The sequence below is a fragment of the Spinacia oleracea genome, chromosome 5, assembly GCF_020520425.1.
Source record: "Spinacia oleracea cultivar Varoflay chromosome 5, BTI_SOV_V1, whole genome shotgun sequence".
Classification (NCBI taxonomy): domain Eukaryota; kingdom Viridiplantae; phylum Streptophyta; class Magnoliopsida; order Caryophyllales; family Amaranthaceae; genus Spinacia; species Spinacia oleracea.
The window spans coordinates 104568653-104586158 of NC_079491.1; the positions used below are offsets into that span (position 1 = coordinate 104568653).

At 31.1% G+C, this 17506-nt stretch overlaps 1 pseudogene; it reads right to left on the reverse strand.

The window, feature by feature from the left end:
• Window positions 1-6594: 6594 nt before the first annotated feature.
• LOC110777160 (uncharacterized) lies at window positions 6595-15766 on the reverse strand (annotated as a pseudogene).
• Window positions 15767-17506: the final 1740 nt, after the last annotated feature.

Genomic DNA, 17506 nt, shown 5'->3' on the forward strand with positions numbered 1-17506 from the left:
CCAATTTACAACCAATAAGTGTTAAAATATTCTTGCAATCTATTTCATGGCCTTTAACCATCTAAAACTTTGAGTCTATATATGGCCTTTAACCATTTTAGGGAATCTGTTTTTTGTCATAGCTTTGATACAAGTCACAAACTCATTACTCTTCATGGTAATAATTTGACTACAAGTTGTAGGTTTGTTCACTATCTAATAGAAGAACCACATAGTTTCAGTGACCTGAACTCTATGCCTACATGGGTACAAAACATCAACAATAGAATATCAATAGATACTTTGAAAGTCCTTTGAATATTTTGTTCGACTTGAAGCACTTGTAAAGTATTCTAAGAGATGTCTATTCTTTAAAGTCATTTCTAAAATCCTTAAAGTTATTGTGTTCGAATTTTCGGAAGAACTTTAAAAAGCCTCCGGAATTTCGGTTTAGGTTTGTTGTTCGCCTCAAAGACCTTTCGAGGTCTATTTTCTCCCACTTGTCATTTTGGAAATGAATCTCCAAAAGGACACTATTTCGAGAAAACAAACATTATGTTCTCAAAAAGTCGTGGTAGAAACAATACCCTTGTAATAAATCACAATGAAACATATATATATATATATACTTGGGCCTTAGTTTGTTGGATAACAAACACCAAGCTCCTACTGAGTTGAGGAATTCTTGGATATATATTATTGAAAAAGTATTCTAAAATTACTTTTCAATAGCTTTGACGAATTTGATTTTGTTTGTGGTAGTGAAGCATTTTGTTTAGAAATTATAGGAAAAATCTTTATGAGCCATCATAGATAGAATCAAGTCCCAATTGATTTCGATCATTCCAATTTAGATATGCCATATCTTATGGAGCTCGATCGTGAAATTTTACAACACACAATCAATGATGATCATTCATCATGATCTAACCTAGATCTTTATGACTTTCTGCCATGTGAATTTAATACTTCTGAATCATTGAACTAGCAGATTCAACCGTATATCACATTGAGTAAATAAACCCATATTCACTCAAATCCAGATGAAATAATAAATTCATACAATCTTTCTTTAGCTCTGAACTCTATTGTCTATGAATTCTAACAATAGTTCATTTCTTTTGTTACTTTCAACAAGTAACACTAGCTTGTCTTGAATGATCTAGAAATCACTCAACTTTCAAAATTCGATCAAAATAGAACGTTACTTTGTTGATATAGTCTAAGTAACAATGCCAAAGGTTAGTGGAACTCAAATCAAGGGGTTGATTTGAACTAGTAAAGTTCTTATTGTTTAAGAGTTGTTTGTTTAATCAAGCATACATGACTCAACCCGAAATGACCATTTCATTCAAACAAACAAACAAACATTGTTTTTATTTTCCTTGAATGTAAGTCTTTCTGTGTTTGAAACAGAAATTTAGGTATGCCGATTATGAAAAACAATCATTAAGTTCCAGCCTTGAAAGGACTTAAAACAAACTAGATGACCCTACAACTAATGTAGCAATGTCATGCTTAATTTCGCACTTGTAAGTCATTAGTGTATCCTACCTTCCACCGTTTGAGTCATTACTGAAGTAAGAAGCTCAAACGGTATATATGATACCAAGGAAGTTTGATTGCTACGTCATTTCTCTTTAAAAATTAACTTTTAGTAGAAACAGAATTGTAAATTTGTTTCACTTGTTCCTTGTTTTCCTATTTCTTGTACCCTTTCTTATAGTCTTAAGAATTGACTTCTCTAGTGTTGAGTTTTATACTTTGTTCGACATGTCCAATGTCATTTCAACAAAGTTCTTACCATTTTATATATGTTAAAATTTTTACTTCAACTAGATGATCTCACCAGATGCTTCTAAAGTTCTATAAGCATCGATCTATTCGAATGTCTAGAGGCTAGACTCATTCGAGAATTAAATAGAAAAATATATTTGGTTGTTAACCATTTGATAAAGTTGAGTATTTAACTCAATGCTTTATGATTTCAAAACTACATTGTATTTTGAATCCACAAGCACCAATTGGTTTGTCATTCAACTTTGTTAGTCGAAAACAACCATAAAAGTCTCTATAAGACACGTACATCTTAAATTGCTCATTTACCATAAAATATGCATCACATAAATATTTGCAACAACTAACTAAGGCTCAAGAATCTATTAATTATTTGACCTTATTAGTTCTAATCAAGTTGTTAACCTTAAAGGAATAAGGGCCTAATTAAGAGTTAAACATATGTGAATAAAAACTCTCACTCAAACCAAGAATTATATGTTTTACTAACTTTTGAACATAAAAACTGTTTTTCCAAGTCCAATCGGAAATTACATATTGAATTAAAAATTTAAAACCCGTATAATGTTTATTTTTAATCCTTTAAATTAATTTTAGTTGATTAAAATGAATTAATTATAATTTATTCAAAATTTAATTTTATTAAATAATTAGTATAAAATTAATTATATTAATTAAACTAATAAATTAAATTCCGAGAAAAGTTATAAGCACGAAATTAAAATTAATTAAGTTCGTTGCTCAACGAAAATTAAATGTGCACCATTGGCCGAGGCAAGGCCATGGGCATGCAATCCATCCCTCGCCAATTAGCCTCAACGCAAAATTACATTGTTTCACTATTAATTGCAAGATATACGTATATTCTGACCTCATTGTATTGTTAATATGAACTTTGCAAAAAAAATTCTTGCCTAATATTTGTTGTGGTTAGTTGTAATAACACCAATTTAATTTTTTATATAATTTCGCAAGAATCGCGTACTTATAAGTTAACTCATTTATTGAACCCCAATATTATTTTCTTGAGTAATTACTTCCACTATTACAAATTGATTTAAGTGTGGAACCTTGGTTTGCCTTACAAGTGTAACGAACTTACTCCTAGGCTCCGTTTGGTAGAGTGTAAAACAATTTCATTGTATGATTTTTCATTGAAAATATTTTTCAAGGGAAAACACAATTCCAAACTAGTTTTTCTTTGTTTGGTAGCTTAAAAGAAAATGAGAGAAGTTGGTGAAGATTGATGAGAAGAAAGGAGAGGGAGGTAAGGAGGAAAGAAGGAAAAGTGGTTTCCCTCACTTTCAAATGAAAAAGGGTTTTCCACCTTTGAGGGAGTTAAAACTACATTGTATTTTGAATTCACAAGCACCAATTGGTTTGCCGTTTAACTTTGTTAGTCGAAAACAACCATACAGGTCTCTATAAGAAACGTACATCTTAAATTGCTCATCTCTCATTTCCGTGAATCGTTCTTGGATTCACTACCAATCGAGGAAATTTACTGTTACCTTTATAAAAGGGTTTATTTCACTGCAAGATATTTAATTATAAACAATAATTAAAAGATACATTGAAGCATGCAAAGTCTAAAACTTTATCATGAATAATAACTTGAAAAGGCAAACATGCAATTTTAAACAAGTCATTCAACATTTTATTCGAATTCATTGTTCCGGCAAGTGTGAATAAAATGAATCCAAGATCTTCAAATCATTAAAGAATTAAGAACATCATGTATTCGACTTAATTTTAAAATATTTTAGGTAAGCAAAAACCGTTGCTAATAGTCTAGAAATTATTCTTAGGAAAACCTATCCCATTTGCCACAGCATAAAATGACTCCTTACTTATATAGTTGAGTTCAACCAAAATCAACTTGTACTCACTACTAATTGTGTACTATGATCAAGAAGTGACACCTCGTTATGGCGGAAAACTATCACTAATTGATCGAAAAATGTACTCACAACCAGTATGTACCTTACCCCTTAAAATCAATAAGTAACACCTCGCTAAGACGAAAACTATTACTAGTTGAATTAAAGGTGAGAAATAAGGGCCTAATCAAGAGTTAAACATATGTGAATAAAAACTCTCACTCAAACCAAGAATTATATGTTTTACTAATTTTTAAACATAAAAACTGTTTTTCCAAGTCCAGTCGGAAATTACATATTTAATTAAAAATTTAAAGCCCGTATAATATTTATTTTAAATCCCTTAAATTAATTTTAGTTGATTAAAATGAATTAATTATAATTTATTCAAGGTTTAATTTTACTAGATAATTAGTTTAAATTAATTATATTAATTAAACTAATAAAATTAAATTCAGAGAAAAAATTATAAGCACGAAATTAAAATTAATTAAGTTCGTTGCTCAACGAAAATTAAACGTGTACCATTGGGGCGAGGCAAGGCCATGGGCATGCAGCCCATCTCTCGCCAACCCTCAACACAAAATTACACTATTTCACTATTTAGATTGCAAGATATACGTATATTCTGACCTCATTGTATTGTTAATATGAACTTTGCAAAAAAATATTGCCTAATATTTTTTGTGATTAGTTGTAATAACACCAATTTAATTTTTTATATAATTTCGCAAGCATCATATCGCGTGCATATAAGTTTTAACTAATTTATTGAAACCCAATATTATCGACTTGAGTAATTACTTCCACTATTGCCAATTGATTTAAGTGTGGAACCTTGGTTTGCCTTACAAGTGTAACGAACTTACTCCTAATTACTGGTGGATCATATAGACCCATTTCATACTCGCAGATATGTAAAACTATATTAGAACCCGTGCACGCACGGATTTTGATCATTTTTTTCACAAAATATTTAACTGAATATCTCCCCAACTACTACATAGTTATAACATTTTTAACGTACTCGTTTAAATATATTTATCTAATATGCATATTTAAAATGCAAATATTGTAATTTGACCAAAATATTAAGTGACATATTTTCCATTATTAATATAGCGATTTGACTAAAATATTACCACTTTAGAATAATTATTATTAAGTTGTATCTATTATTGCCATAATTTATAAACTAAATTTTGTTTCCATGCATAAATATTATATAAAAAAAGGTAGAGAATAAAAATAAAATAAAACAGATGCACTTTTTTGGGAATGTGATTTTTGACGGGAAAAAATCACACCAGAAATTGACACGTGTCTTTCCTGGTGTCTCTTTTAATATATAGGGCACGCTTGGATTGGGAGTAATGGATTATGGGGGTAATAAAAGTCAAACCACCATAATAAAAGGACAATGAAGGTGAATTGAGGTGGTTGCAAGGAGGGTGATGTGGTGGTATTGTGATGAGAAGTTGTGGTAGTGGTGGTGTTGTGAGGAGAAGGGAGGAAGGGGGGAAGTAATTACCCCAAATGAGGGTAATAATCACCCTAGTGGGATGGTGGGTAACTATTCCTCCCATGATGAGGGTATTTGTTCCCCCTTTCCTTTTATTTTCTTCTTGCTAACACTAGTTTGTTCCCTTTGCCACCACTTCATCCACTCATCATCACCTACAATTATCTTAGTTTGACTTTTATTACCCCTTTAATACATTACCCTCAATCCAAGCATGCCCATAGTAATAGAGATAGATAGATTAGTTTTTTTACTAGTGCCGGATCATTATGTTTGGAATATAGAACAGGGATTTCGTGTCGTGGCTAATTCGGCTTGGAGGCTATGTTTAGGAGACATTCGTTGAAAGCGATGGGCCTTTCCAATTGAACTACGTGACCAGCATTCTTCACAAATTGTATATCTGAATTTACTCCCAACTTCCTGCATCATTCGTCACAATATTAAGCTAAAATATTTTAGCCTAACTAACTAAAACAATGTTGGTAACAAGAACACAAAAGTTTTTCAGAACAACAATGCACCTTTTAATTTGCTGTATTTTTTCTTTATTTATTTAACTTTTATGGAGTACTCCATATATACAATATACGTAATAAGAACTAGATTAGGCCCTGTACATGCACGGGTATTATAAAATTATGTAACTATTTTTTAAAAGTATATTTGATTAGAATATTTTTCTAAGAACAAACTATTTTTGTATAGTTTGTTCTAATTTTGGTTTAATCGCAACACCCTCTACCCCCAACAACCGGTTCTGATTTTGGTTTAATCGCAACACCCTCTAAGAGCACGTACATTGGTTGGCTCTTCAAAAGAGCTCTTGGAGGGCTCTCCACTCTCTCTCTACCATTATCTCTCTACAAGATACACTCAAGAGTTCATTCCTAAAAACATCCAACATTGGTTGATTCTTCAAATGAGCTCTCCAATATTTTTTTTACCATTTGGTGGTCCCATGTCAATTCTTCATTTATTTTATATATATTAAACAATGTTAATATTTATTGGTAATAACTAATAAGTTAAGTAATTATGATAGAAAATTTTAGGTTAATTAGATTTCATTTTCAACCAATGGGTTAAAAAGAAGAAGACAAAATAATTTTAGTTGCAAATAAATAGCCCAATATTAGGCTTGTTAAATAGGGAAGGAAAAAAGAAAAAGTAACCATTATTGTAGATTTTCCGTAAAAAAAATATTAAACATATTAGTTTTTCATTTTATTGAATCATAAATATTAAATGTAAAAAAGTTACTACTTAATTGTATTTTTACCCAAAGTTACTATCTACTTTAAAAAAATTACTCCTTAATTTTCAACAAGAACCAACTCTTGGAGGGTTCTTGGGCAAGAGCTATCTTGAAGTAGCTCTCCATGAAGAGCTACTCAAGAGCCCCTCAAGAACCACTCAAGAGCCCCAATGTTGGCCAAGAGCTAGTTCTTGTTGGAGAGCTACTTCGAGAGCTACTTCGAGAGCCACTCCAAGAGCCCCAATGTACATGCTCTGACACTGAGGATAGAACTATTTATCAGATGTATTAGCATATTGATGGTTTACTGGCTGTTGAAAATGGCCATAACTGGATATTAGAGGTGAAGAAATGTTATGGTAGGGAAGTCTATGAGCCATTATCTCATAAAGTAGCAAATATTGGAGTATCAGTTACTGAATATGAATTGCCATTTAGGAATTCTGAATGCTTCGATATAGTTCTGAAATTTTGAGCTGAGCAATCATAGATTCACAATTCACAATTCACAACTCACAAGTCACAAGTTATCTATAGCACCTAATAACATCTATATTCATAGAGAATTGTTGATAATTTGGTTTTCAGGCATTTATGCTTTGAATTTAAAGTTGAATTCATATTTGCAAAATGACAATGTCATGTTGCTTCTGAATTTATGTAGACTACAGTGTTCTGCTCTGTTAATTGATCATTTTAAAAGTGTAGGGGGTGTACCATGTGGTATAAAAGTAAAGCTTAACAATCTAATGATTCGGCTCCGGAAAAATTGCAACCATCCAGACCTCTTGGAATATGCTTTTGATGGATCATGTGAATATCTAGGATGGCCAAATCTGGAAATCAACTACTTAGTTTCTCTGCTTTTGTGATTTTGGTTTTCTCCTTGTGGCAGACATAGACCATAGTTATCAAACACCTTGGTTTGTTGTTTAGGAGAGATAAGTGAATAAAAAATATTAAAAGAGGTAGAGAGATGAGTGAGAAAGTTAGAGAGAGATTGAAACCAAAAAAAATTTGGTGTTCATGAACACCAAATGGAAAACCAAAATATTGCTTGGAAAGATTGACATGTGTCATATGGGGACCAAAATCATTGGTTTTCTATTTTTTTTTCAAATTGCAATGTGATTTATGACATAGGTTTGTTGGTGTTTGATAAATATTGGTGGGGTATGGATGATGTAGGAGAGAAATGATATTTTTGGTGTTTGATAAATGTTGTTAAATGTTGTTGGTGTTGAGTTTGGTGTTGGGGAGAGAGAAATAAGAAAATAATATATTTTATTAGGTTGAAGACCAAAACCAAGGTGTTTGATAACTATGCTCTTATATCCTCCTGTAAAATAAATAGTTGGACAGTGTGGCAAATTCCAGTTGAGGGACAGGTTATTAACTAAACTCTTCGCCAGAAAGCACAAGGCAAGAATTTGAAGTTTAAGTTGTATAGTCATACCTTACTGATGATGTATGCTTTTGGCTTCAAGCTTTCTCTAATCGAATAGTTAATTAATACTAGGTTCTGATATTCTCTCAGTGGACCAAATTGTTTGGCTTGCATTTTGATTCTCCATAATTATCTATGATAGATCATCATGTTTTAACCGTATCACCTTTTACTTTCGTGTGATGAGGCCGGGTGAAGGCTGAAGGTGCACAAACAATTGTGACAAGGATAAACCAATGAGTCCCATGTACAGAGTCAAACGACATGTGGGTGAATATTTAAGCGTTGCAACTTTGTTAATGTCTTGTGTGAGGAGGTCGTTGTTATTTTTGGTTCGATACTGAATGAGTGTCAATTGTTAACTATCAAAAGGTGGGGTGAAAGATAGAAAAATGAATGGATCTACCTCTATATGAATTTCAATAATAGACATTGGTTTGTGTTAAAAGGGACTTATTTATAGAGTAATGCTGATACAATTTATTTTATATATTGTGTTGTAACTCTCGAATTTGTCTACATATTCTTTAATTTGTATATAAACAAACTTTGACAAGAAAAGGCCTTTAAAAGATTTTTGTTATGTCAAGATTAGGAATTGCTCTTTGTACACAAACCTGGTCAACATAAGCCCATGGAATACAAATAATATTCTTTAATATATGTTAACGAAAACTCTTTATTAGAGACTAAGTTAATTAGCATTGTTCTATTTTAGCTAAATAGATAACCAAGTCCAATTTCTGCACCTTTTTTTCCTCCAAAAAATAACATAGCATATAGGGAATATTATGCGCCAAAAATCAAATCAAAGTCGAGTACAAGTGTACAACTTGTTACTCTACATATCATTAGTACAGATACATATACTTCCTCCGTTCCGAAAATATCGCACCATGGTTGACTTTTACTCTTCTAACCAATACTTTGACTCATAATATCTCAAATCGTGTGCAAGTACAAATTATAAAAAACTAATATTTAGAAAATATTTATTGATACAAATCTAACATGATCTCAAATGACTAAAATTTTCTTACATAGGAACCACAATAAATGGCCAAAATCGTAGTGTGAATAGTGTAAAAAACAAATTGTTCGATATTGTCCAGGTTGAAAATTTTTCAGGCAGTATAACGCGTCCAGGTTGAAAATTTTGTCTTCCTCACCCCACAGCATGTGTATCTTCTGAAATGGGTTATTATTAGACCTGTCAAAAATCGACCCGACTCGAAAACCGACCCGAACCCGACCCGAAAATAATGGGTCCTGAACAAGATTTTGTGACCCGTAACCCGATTTTATCCGAACCCGAGCAACCCGAAATGTAATGGGTCAAAACCCGACCGAACCCGTTTAGGACCCGACCGATTGAAAATCATTGTATTTATACTAAAAAATGAGATTATGAGAAAATTAAAGCATAATAAACAGGTTGTTTTTACTATTGTTGTGTGTAATATAATTTTAATTTGAATTATACGCCATTATATGGTTGAATTTGACTAAATATAAACTTGTGTAGGAAAATTTGTTAATTTTTGCTCATATTTTGTATATTTATTACCTAAATTAATGAAAATATAATGCGTGTTTTAAAATCTCTCAACCCGTTGGGTCGACCCGAACCCGAAAGTTCTGGGTCTTGAACAAGCATTTATAAACCCGAACCCGAAAGTGACCGACCCGATTCAACCCGAACCCGAAAATAATTTTTTACAACCCGACCCGACCGACCCGTTTGACAGGTCTAGTTATTATAATTTATTGGAGTATAAACCATGACAACATTATTCTCAATTTGAAAATAAATCTTGCTAGGATTAAATCAAAGGATATTGACAATTAAAAATATACTACTCGATCTGTAAATAATTGCTGACCTGTTGATATTGGTGGTTGGTCGTATCTCCATCTTTGACCACAGCAGCGGAGCAGCCTCTAATACTTCAGCTCTCTCCTTTCTATTGTGAAACATTATCTGACATCATCATTTACAACACTAATTAATACGAAGTATTACGGACTAATATTACTGAGACGTTGCATGTTTAGCTCAACGAATCTCTTACTCTAAAAATGTAAACAGCTAATTAAGCTACTCCATATGTATACATATATATTTTGTGAAAATTTTCATGACTTTAGCCTTAAATAGAGTGCTTAAGGGTAAGAATTTGTATCTATATGTCGAAAATCCAACATGAGTACTTCAAATAAAGTGAGTTATTTCGCTTCCTAAATGTTTGTTCCATTGTACTTTTCATTAACCGGCTTATAAGAAATAATTAGTATAGTTATATGTAAGATCTTGTTAGACTGGGTATGTAAAATTTTAGAATATCAAGTTTTCATAATGTTTACTAGTATACAATTGGAGAATGTTTGAAATCACGTCTTGGAAACCATAAAAAGTCAAATAGAGCAAATAATTAAGAACTGATCTAGGGAGCAACAAAGAAAAAATAATACTCCCTAAAATTAAATAAGTAATTGAAATATTGTACTCCCTCCGTCTCTTTTTGTTCTTTACGTTTTCCTTTTTTGATATTTTAAAATGTTCTTTACATTTCCTTTTTTGGTATCACATAAATGACTTAATATTCTATCAAAATTTGTGTCCCATTATTATTTTAACCAATTAAATTCATTGGGTCATTTAATCTCTCACACTTTTCCATTGGAACATTAAAATTTTCTAATTTCCCAATATCAGAATTTTGATAAAAAGTGAAAACATTATAAATAAACGTAATTTATCTTGTTTAAATAAAAAAAATGAGGAATCTCGATACAAATTAATTAATCATTAAAACGCGTGAATCAAACGTAAAGAACAAAAACAGACGGAGGGAGTACAAATTAAGCATCATCTCGTATGGTTTTGTCATAAACTTCCAATAACTTAATACAACATTGGACAATGTAAGTTAATTGTGCTAGAGTACTAAAATTACTCATATGTTAAATCAGACGAAGCCAATTAAGGTATAGTATTCCGACGTTTCTTTTTTCACATTCTCTCTTTTACTCTGAATTTAAACGCGGTTACTTATACCCGGCCTCGCAAATTTGATGGTGCAGGCGTGTGCACCGTGCTCTAGGTGCACCGGAAACAAAACGATATAAAAAACACATAAAACGCGCGTGTTCCAATCCCGGGAACAAAAGAACATTTTCCTTAAACAAAAGAACAATACCCTAGAACAAAAGAACATTAATGACTCTATTCTTTTCAGCTCTGTTTTTCGCATTTTTTTTTCGATTTGCTTTCTTCTTGCGATATATATTTTTCTGGATTTTATGTTTTGAACTCAAATTGTGAAGAGGAGAGAGAAAGTATGAACTAGGTTTTCTAAAATGGTTCTTAGAGAGAGAAAGTAGTGGAAATTCCCAAAAATTCGTTGATTTTTCTGCTTCAACAACAAATTTAATCGATTCTACTTCTTCAAATCTGAATTCTGCAGCTGATAATCAGATTTTAAAAGGTAATTTTCCAATTTTGAAATAATAAATTCTTGGTTTTGATGATTTTGATTTTGTAATAATCGTGTGTTTGATGATTTTGATTATTTTGATGATTTTGTTTTTGTAATATTCGAGTTTTAATGATTTTAATGAATCAAATTATGTACCAACACGCTGATTTCGTTGAAATCGCTGATTTTGAAGATTTTGATTATGTTTTTACGATTTTTTTTCCAGAAAAGAACAGTTTTACGTATTAAAAGAACATATGCTCGTATTAAAAGAACAGTTTGTTTATGCTCGTATTAAAAGAACAGTTTCATTATAGCAGAAAAATAGACCTTTTGCGTTTCATAATTTGTTCTTTCATTCTATTGTGTTTTTCTTTTTTATTATTTTCAATTTCATTTGCGTTTCATAACTTGTTCTTTTTATTTTATTGTGTTATTTTTCTTCTTACTTTTTATTTATCCTTTGTTCTTTTGGTTGCGTTCTTTTTCTTGGTTTTATACATGTTAACCTATTATTTTTTCAGATATTATGAATAATGTGCTTGATAATTCATAACAGAATGATGAAAATGATGATTCCGAATCATATATTATTGTTGAAGAAGGTACTTGACTTGTTCTTTTAGTCTCTCTATTTGTTCTTTTAGTCTTTTCATTTGTTCTTTTTATGATATTCTGTTAAAAAGAACAAAATAAAAACACGTGCATGTTCTCATTATGCACTCTTTAAGAATTTTTTCTTTCCCCTTCTCTGTTTTTCTTTGATTCTACTTCCAATTTTTTCATTTTCTATTTTTCAGCAACTATATATATATAATAATTGTACTTATGAATCATAACCATTAGTCATATTATAAATACATTTTAGAGATAGAAAGAAGAGAGGATTTATATTCTCTCAACATAAGAGAGATTTTTTGAGAGAGAAAGAGTGAGATGGTGAGTGAAAGAGTAAAAAATATATTTTCTCCTTATTCTTTCTCCAAAATTCCTTCTGGATGTTTCTCCTTTGTTGAAAAATGAGTGAATTAAGAAAAACACTAGTTCAATTTGGCTAGTTTTCGAAGCAAGAGAATATCTGGAGAGCGTGATATTTTCCTAGGATTGAGATCAGTTTTTGAGGATTTATTAAAAGATATTGATGCTCCTGATAAATGTTGATCAAGTGTTTAAGGTACGTTTCCTTGTTCTTTCCTCTAATGTTCTTTTCAAATTGTAATGTTCTTTTCACAACTTTACTTTTACTGTGGCATCAACATAGTTTGTTCTTTTAAATCAACATAGTTTGTTCTTTTATATCAACGTACATAGATTAAATTGTTAAAAAAGAACATATGATGGTTTGAAAAGAACACATAACACTTAAAAAGAACATAGTCTGATTCGTGGTAAAAGAACAAAAATACTTTTTTTAAAAATATAGATTTAGTTTTAAGTGCATCAAAAAATCGTCGTTTCGTCTTTTTTTAATTAGAACATAAAATCGTTTGAATATAACAAATAACACTTAATAAAAGAACATAGATTTGATGTGTTGGATAAGAACAAAAATACATTTAAATAAAAATATAGATCTTATTTTAAGTGCATCAAAATATCGTCGTTTTTGTCTTTTTAATTAGAACACTAAGTGGTTTGAAAAGAACAAATACAACTAACAAAAGAACATAGATTTGTTGTTCTTTTTCGTCCCTTTCATTCTGTTCTTTTGTTTGATAAGGATAAAGAAAATGTTGTTCTTTTTCATGTGTTTTGTTCTCTTATTCTTTTTTTTTTTTTTGTCTTTTTCTTACATTTTTTTGAGTTTTTGTTATTTTATTTTTCTTTTGATTTTATTATTTGTGTTTTCTAAAAAAGTTGTTGTTCTATTTTTAATTATTTTGTGTTCTTTTTAACTTTTTCTGTTTTTTAATTTTTTATAATATTATCGATAATATTTTATTTTGTTTTTCTATTGCATTTTTCACATGATGTTCTTTTTGTAAAATAGTTGTTCTTTTTATAGTTTAGCAGGAGAGAGAATATGTTATTTTCAATTTTGTACATTTTCTTTAGTTTTTTAACATTAGTGTTCTTTTCAGCTTTTAGTTAATGTTCTTTTCGTTTACTCTATTATGTTCTTTCTATTTAGTTTATTATGTTCTTATGTTCTTTTTGTATTTTTTTTGTTTTTTGTGTTTTATTGCTGGTGCACGTAGATCAACGTGCAGGCCCCTGCACCATCCGCGCGTTGTACCCGGCCTTACTTAAGGACGCATATGCGTTGCGTTACTAATAATCGCTTGTTAATTCATTGGTGGTTGGGCATGTTTGGTAGGGCGGACAGCGTGTTCGATCCTCTGCAACTACAATTGTAAAGGAATTGGAATCTATCCACCCACAATTCGCCCCGAATCCGAATTAGCTCTAAAGGTGAATCGAGTGGTAACACCAAAAAGTCATCTATGTGTCGGGATCGGCACACAAATTAAAGTATTAAACCAATATAGTGTTAGATAATCGTCTTTCAATTTTCACTCGTGGGAGTATTAAACCAATATAGTGTTAGATAATTTCACATGCTATTTTGAAATGCACTTATTTTACTTATTCATTTATTTTAAATTTTACTTATTTTTATTATCTCTTACAATATTTCTTCTATTATATATATATATATATATATATATATATAAATTTTCTCTTATCCTACTTTCATTAATTTCACTTTCTCTTCTTTGTTTTTTTCTTTTTTACTTCATGCTCTTTTCTGGTTTGATTGGTGACAATGACGATCTCCTACGACGATTCATGTTAGCTGACCCCAAATCATTTTGGGACTAAGGCTTTGTTGTTGTTGTTGTTGTTGTTGGAGTATTCTCCATGTACTCCCACATGGAAGAAATATGTTGTTTTTCATATCCTTAAATATACCTATGTACTTAACGTTATTAACATAATTTTTTGCGGTTATTAATATTTTAATTAATTCAAATATTAATTACTCCCTCCGTCCCTTAATACTCGACCCGTTTTGACTTTTTGCACTATTTACATAATTCACTTTGACCCTATTTTATTTCTAGTGTATGAAAACGAATGTTATTATATAATATATTGTTGGCTTCATCTTAATATATATTTTCAAAATATTAATATTTTTATAAGTTTTTATAATAGGTAGTTAAAGAAATTAGTGGTTAAAGTTTTGCATTGGCAAGCGTGTTCGGTCAAAACATGTCAAGTATTAAGGGACAAAGGGAGTATTTATTTGTTTTAATAAGATAATATCAGAGGTAGTTATTTTGGTAACTTCCTATTATTTTTCTATTTAACCTAAGGCATGAGATTAACGTTTAATCAGTTTTTTTCATATTTCACACAATGTCAGTTTTCTTCCAAAAGGCATGTTCATGGGAATGGTTGAGTTTGTTGTATTCCATTCATGATTAGGGAATCCTGGGGATAGATTAGCTTTAATTGAATTCCATCAGCAATATAATGGGGCTAATATTATCCTAAGAACATAGATTAACTCGTACTAATTTAGTTTTTGTATTTCGTTTTTCATAATTCAAAGTATAGTTTATAACACATAGTAGTGTATATAATTATGAGAATGATTAAAAAAACTTGAGAAGCTCCATAAATTAAAAACAAAATGAGTGGGAAGAGATGGAGAGAAATAATTACCTCACAGTAGTGTTTATAGAAGAATTTGGGCATCCAAGGAAAGCTATACGAGCCAACGTGAAGAAGAACCTTGACACCTTCACCAGAAGTAGGCATCAAAAATTGAGACCAAGAAGAAAACCCTAACCTCTGTAAAAACTTGTTACTACTAGACTCCGATAAGGTATTCATTGCGCCACTAACCACCAGTTTGGCCACCATTTGAGGATGGTATTGCCATAACTAAACCCAACCACCACACATTTTTCCTCAACACCCAACTTCCTTAATCCTATTGTTATACACTCTGCTTGGAACCTTAAAGATCTCTCAGTTTTGTTTGTGTGGGACCTACCAAAGAATAGGAGGTCAGGGATGAAAAGGGAATACTTTTTTCTTAGGGCTAAAATTTGGAATTGCCATGTCAGTAAACCATCACCTACAAATCCATGTATAAGAACTACAGGTGGCTTCTTCTTATTTGAGTCGTCTTCGTCGTTATTATTATTATTATTATTAACCCAGAACCGAATAACTGTTCCTGGTTCTATCTCTACTTCCTTAGATTGCATTCCTGCAAACTTCATCACACACTGTAGAATGGACAGGTACCAACTCATTACGTTCACCATCCCTCTTTCTCTTTCTCTTTCTCTTTCTCTCTCGTTCAAGAACATCCGTTTTATTTTATCACGGTTTTCTCTCGACCCCCTAGACGAAAAAAAAAACTGAGTAAAAGTTATCTCATTATACATTAAATTTAATTTACACGGGTTGCCTGTAATGGTGTAAAATCTAGCTACTTACGATGGGCTACACTAAATGTTTGTGAACCATGTTTAAAGAAAAAAAAGTCAACAACTTACTTTTAATAATGGGTTTTTACAAACTTTTATATAATGCAATGTTACACAAACAACCACATCAATGTCCTATAAATTAAGCAATATAATCAATTACTAAAACACTAGAATCGATTAGTTAAGCAATGAAACTAATTACTCCCACTGTATTTATTTAAGGGATACACTTGTCTTTTCCGGCCGTATTTATTTAAGAGATACACTTGCCATTTTTAGTAACTTATCAACCTCACCATCTAATTAAATAATATATCTACACCCCACCCCCACCCTCCACTCCCTAAAATGACATGGTCCTCACTTGTTTTTCTTATTAAAATATCTACTCAACTCCACTTGTTTTATTACTTTATTTCATTCAATTCTTTTTCTTAATACTCGTGCCTGACCAAGTGTATCTCTTAAATAAATACGGAAGGAGTAGTTAATTAAACAATGAAACTAATTAGTTAAGCAATGGAACCAATTAGTTAAACAATGAAACCAATTAGTAAAACAACGAAACCAATTTATAAAGCAATCAAAATGGTTTTTTCGGTAAAGGCGGTCGTACACAAAAGTTGCTGATGGGGTTTACTATTTATTACTCACTCCGTTTCTTTTTGTTCTTTATGTTTTCCTTTTTTGGATGTCTCAAAATGTTCTTTACATTTCCTTTTATATTATCACATAAATGCTTTAATATTCTATCAATGATTATTTTAACCAATTAAATTCATTATGTCATTTAATCTTTCACACTTTTCTATTGAGACATTAAATTTTTCTCATTTTCTCAATATTAAAATTTTGGTAAGAGTGGAAACATTATAAATAAACGTAATTTTCCTTGTTTAAATAAAAAAAAATAGAGGAATCTCAATTCACATTAATTAGTCGTTAATAAACGTGCAAAAGGTCAAACATAAAAAACAAAAAGAAATGGATGGAGTATATATATTATTCAAAACAGCTCTATTTATTTACTCATATACCCTCTCATATGTACCTTCCTTATGTACCTTCTTTCACCTAAAACATTTCCACTATATTTATGTCCACCACCATTTCTGGCCACCACGTGCCAATCCGAACACCGAATATTGTTATATGTCTGAGTCTACCGGCGGAACCTTGACGACGTCATAAGAGTTTTTTTGTGTCCGAAATAAAATTCACGAACCTATGCGTACCATGGCAGGAGCTTAAAATTCATAAGTCTATACCATGGTCGAAGCTCGAAATTCAAAGTCTCTAATTTTTTCCTGATAAATTAATTCAAATTCAACAACAAATTAAACCCTTAAATGTGATAGGACCCTAGTAGTATATCAACTACCCACAATGATTACCTCCAAGACAATCAACCAAACAATACAACTCCAATTCACCACAAATAATCCACCAAACAAATAAGCTAACAATCAACCAATAATGGACAGCAACAAATATCAAATGCGGAAGAACAAAATGCAATCAACAACACACGAATTATACGTGGAAAACTCCTTCTATGTGAAGAGTAAAAACCACGGGACTTGTGAGGAGTCCACCCTTGTCACCTTCTCTTATTATAATAAAATTGAGGGAAAAAAAACCCAAATCAGACATACAAAGGTTCACAACCCACCAACACTTTCATACATAAGAG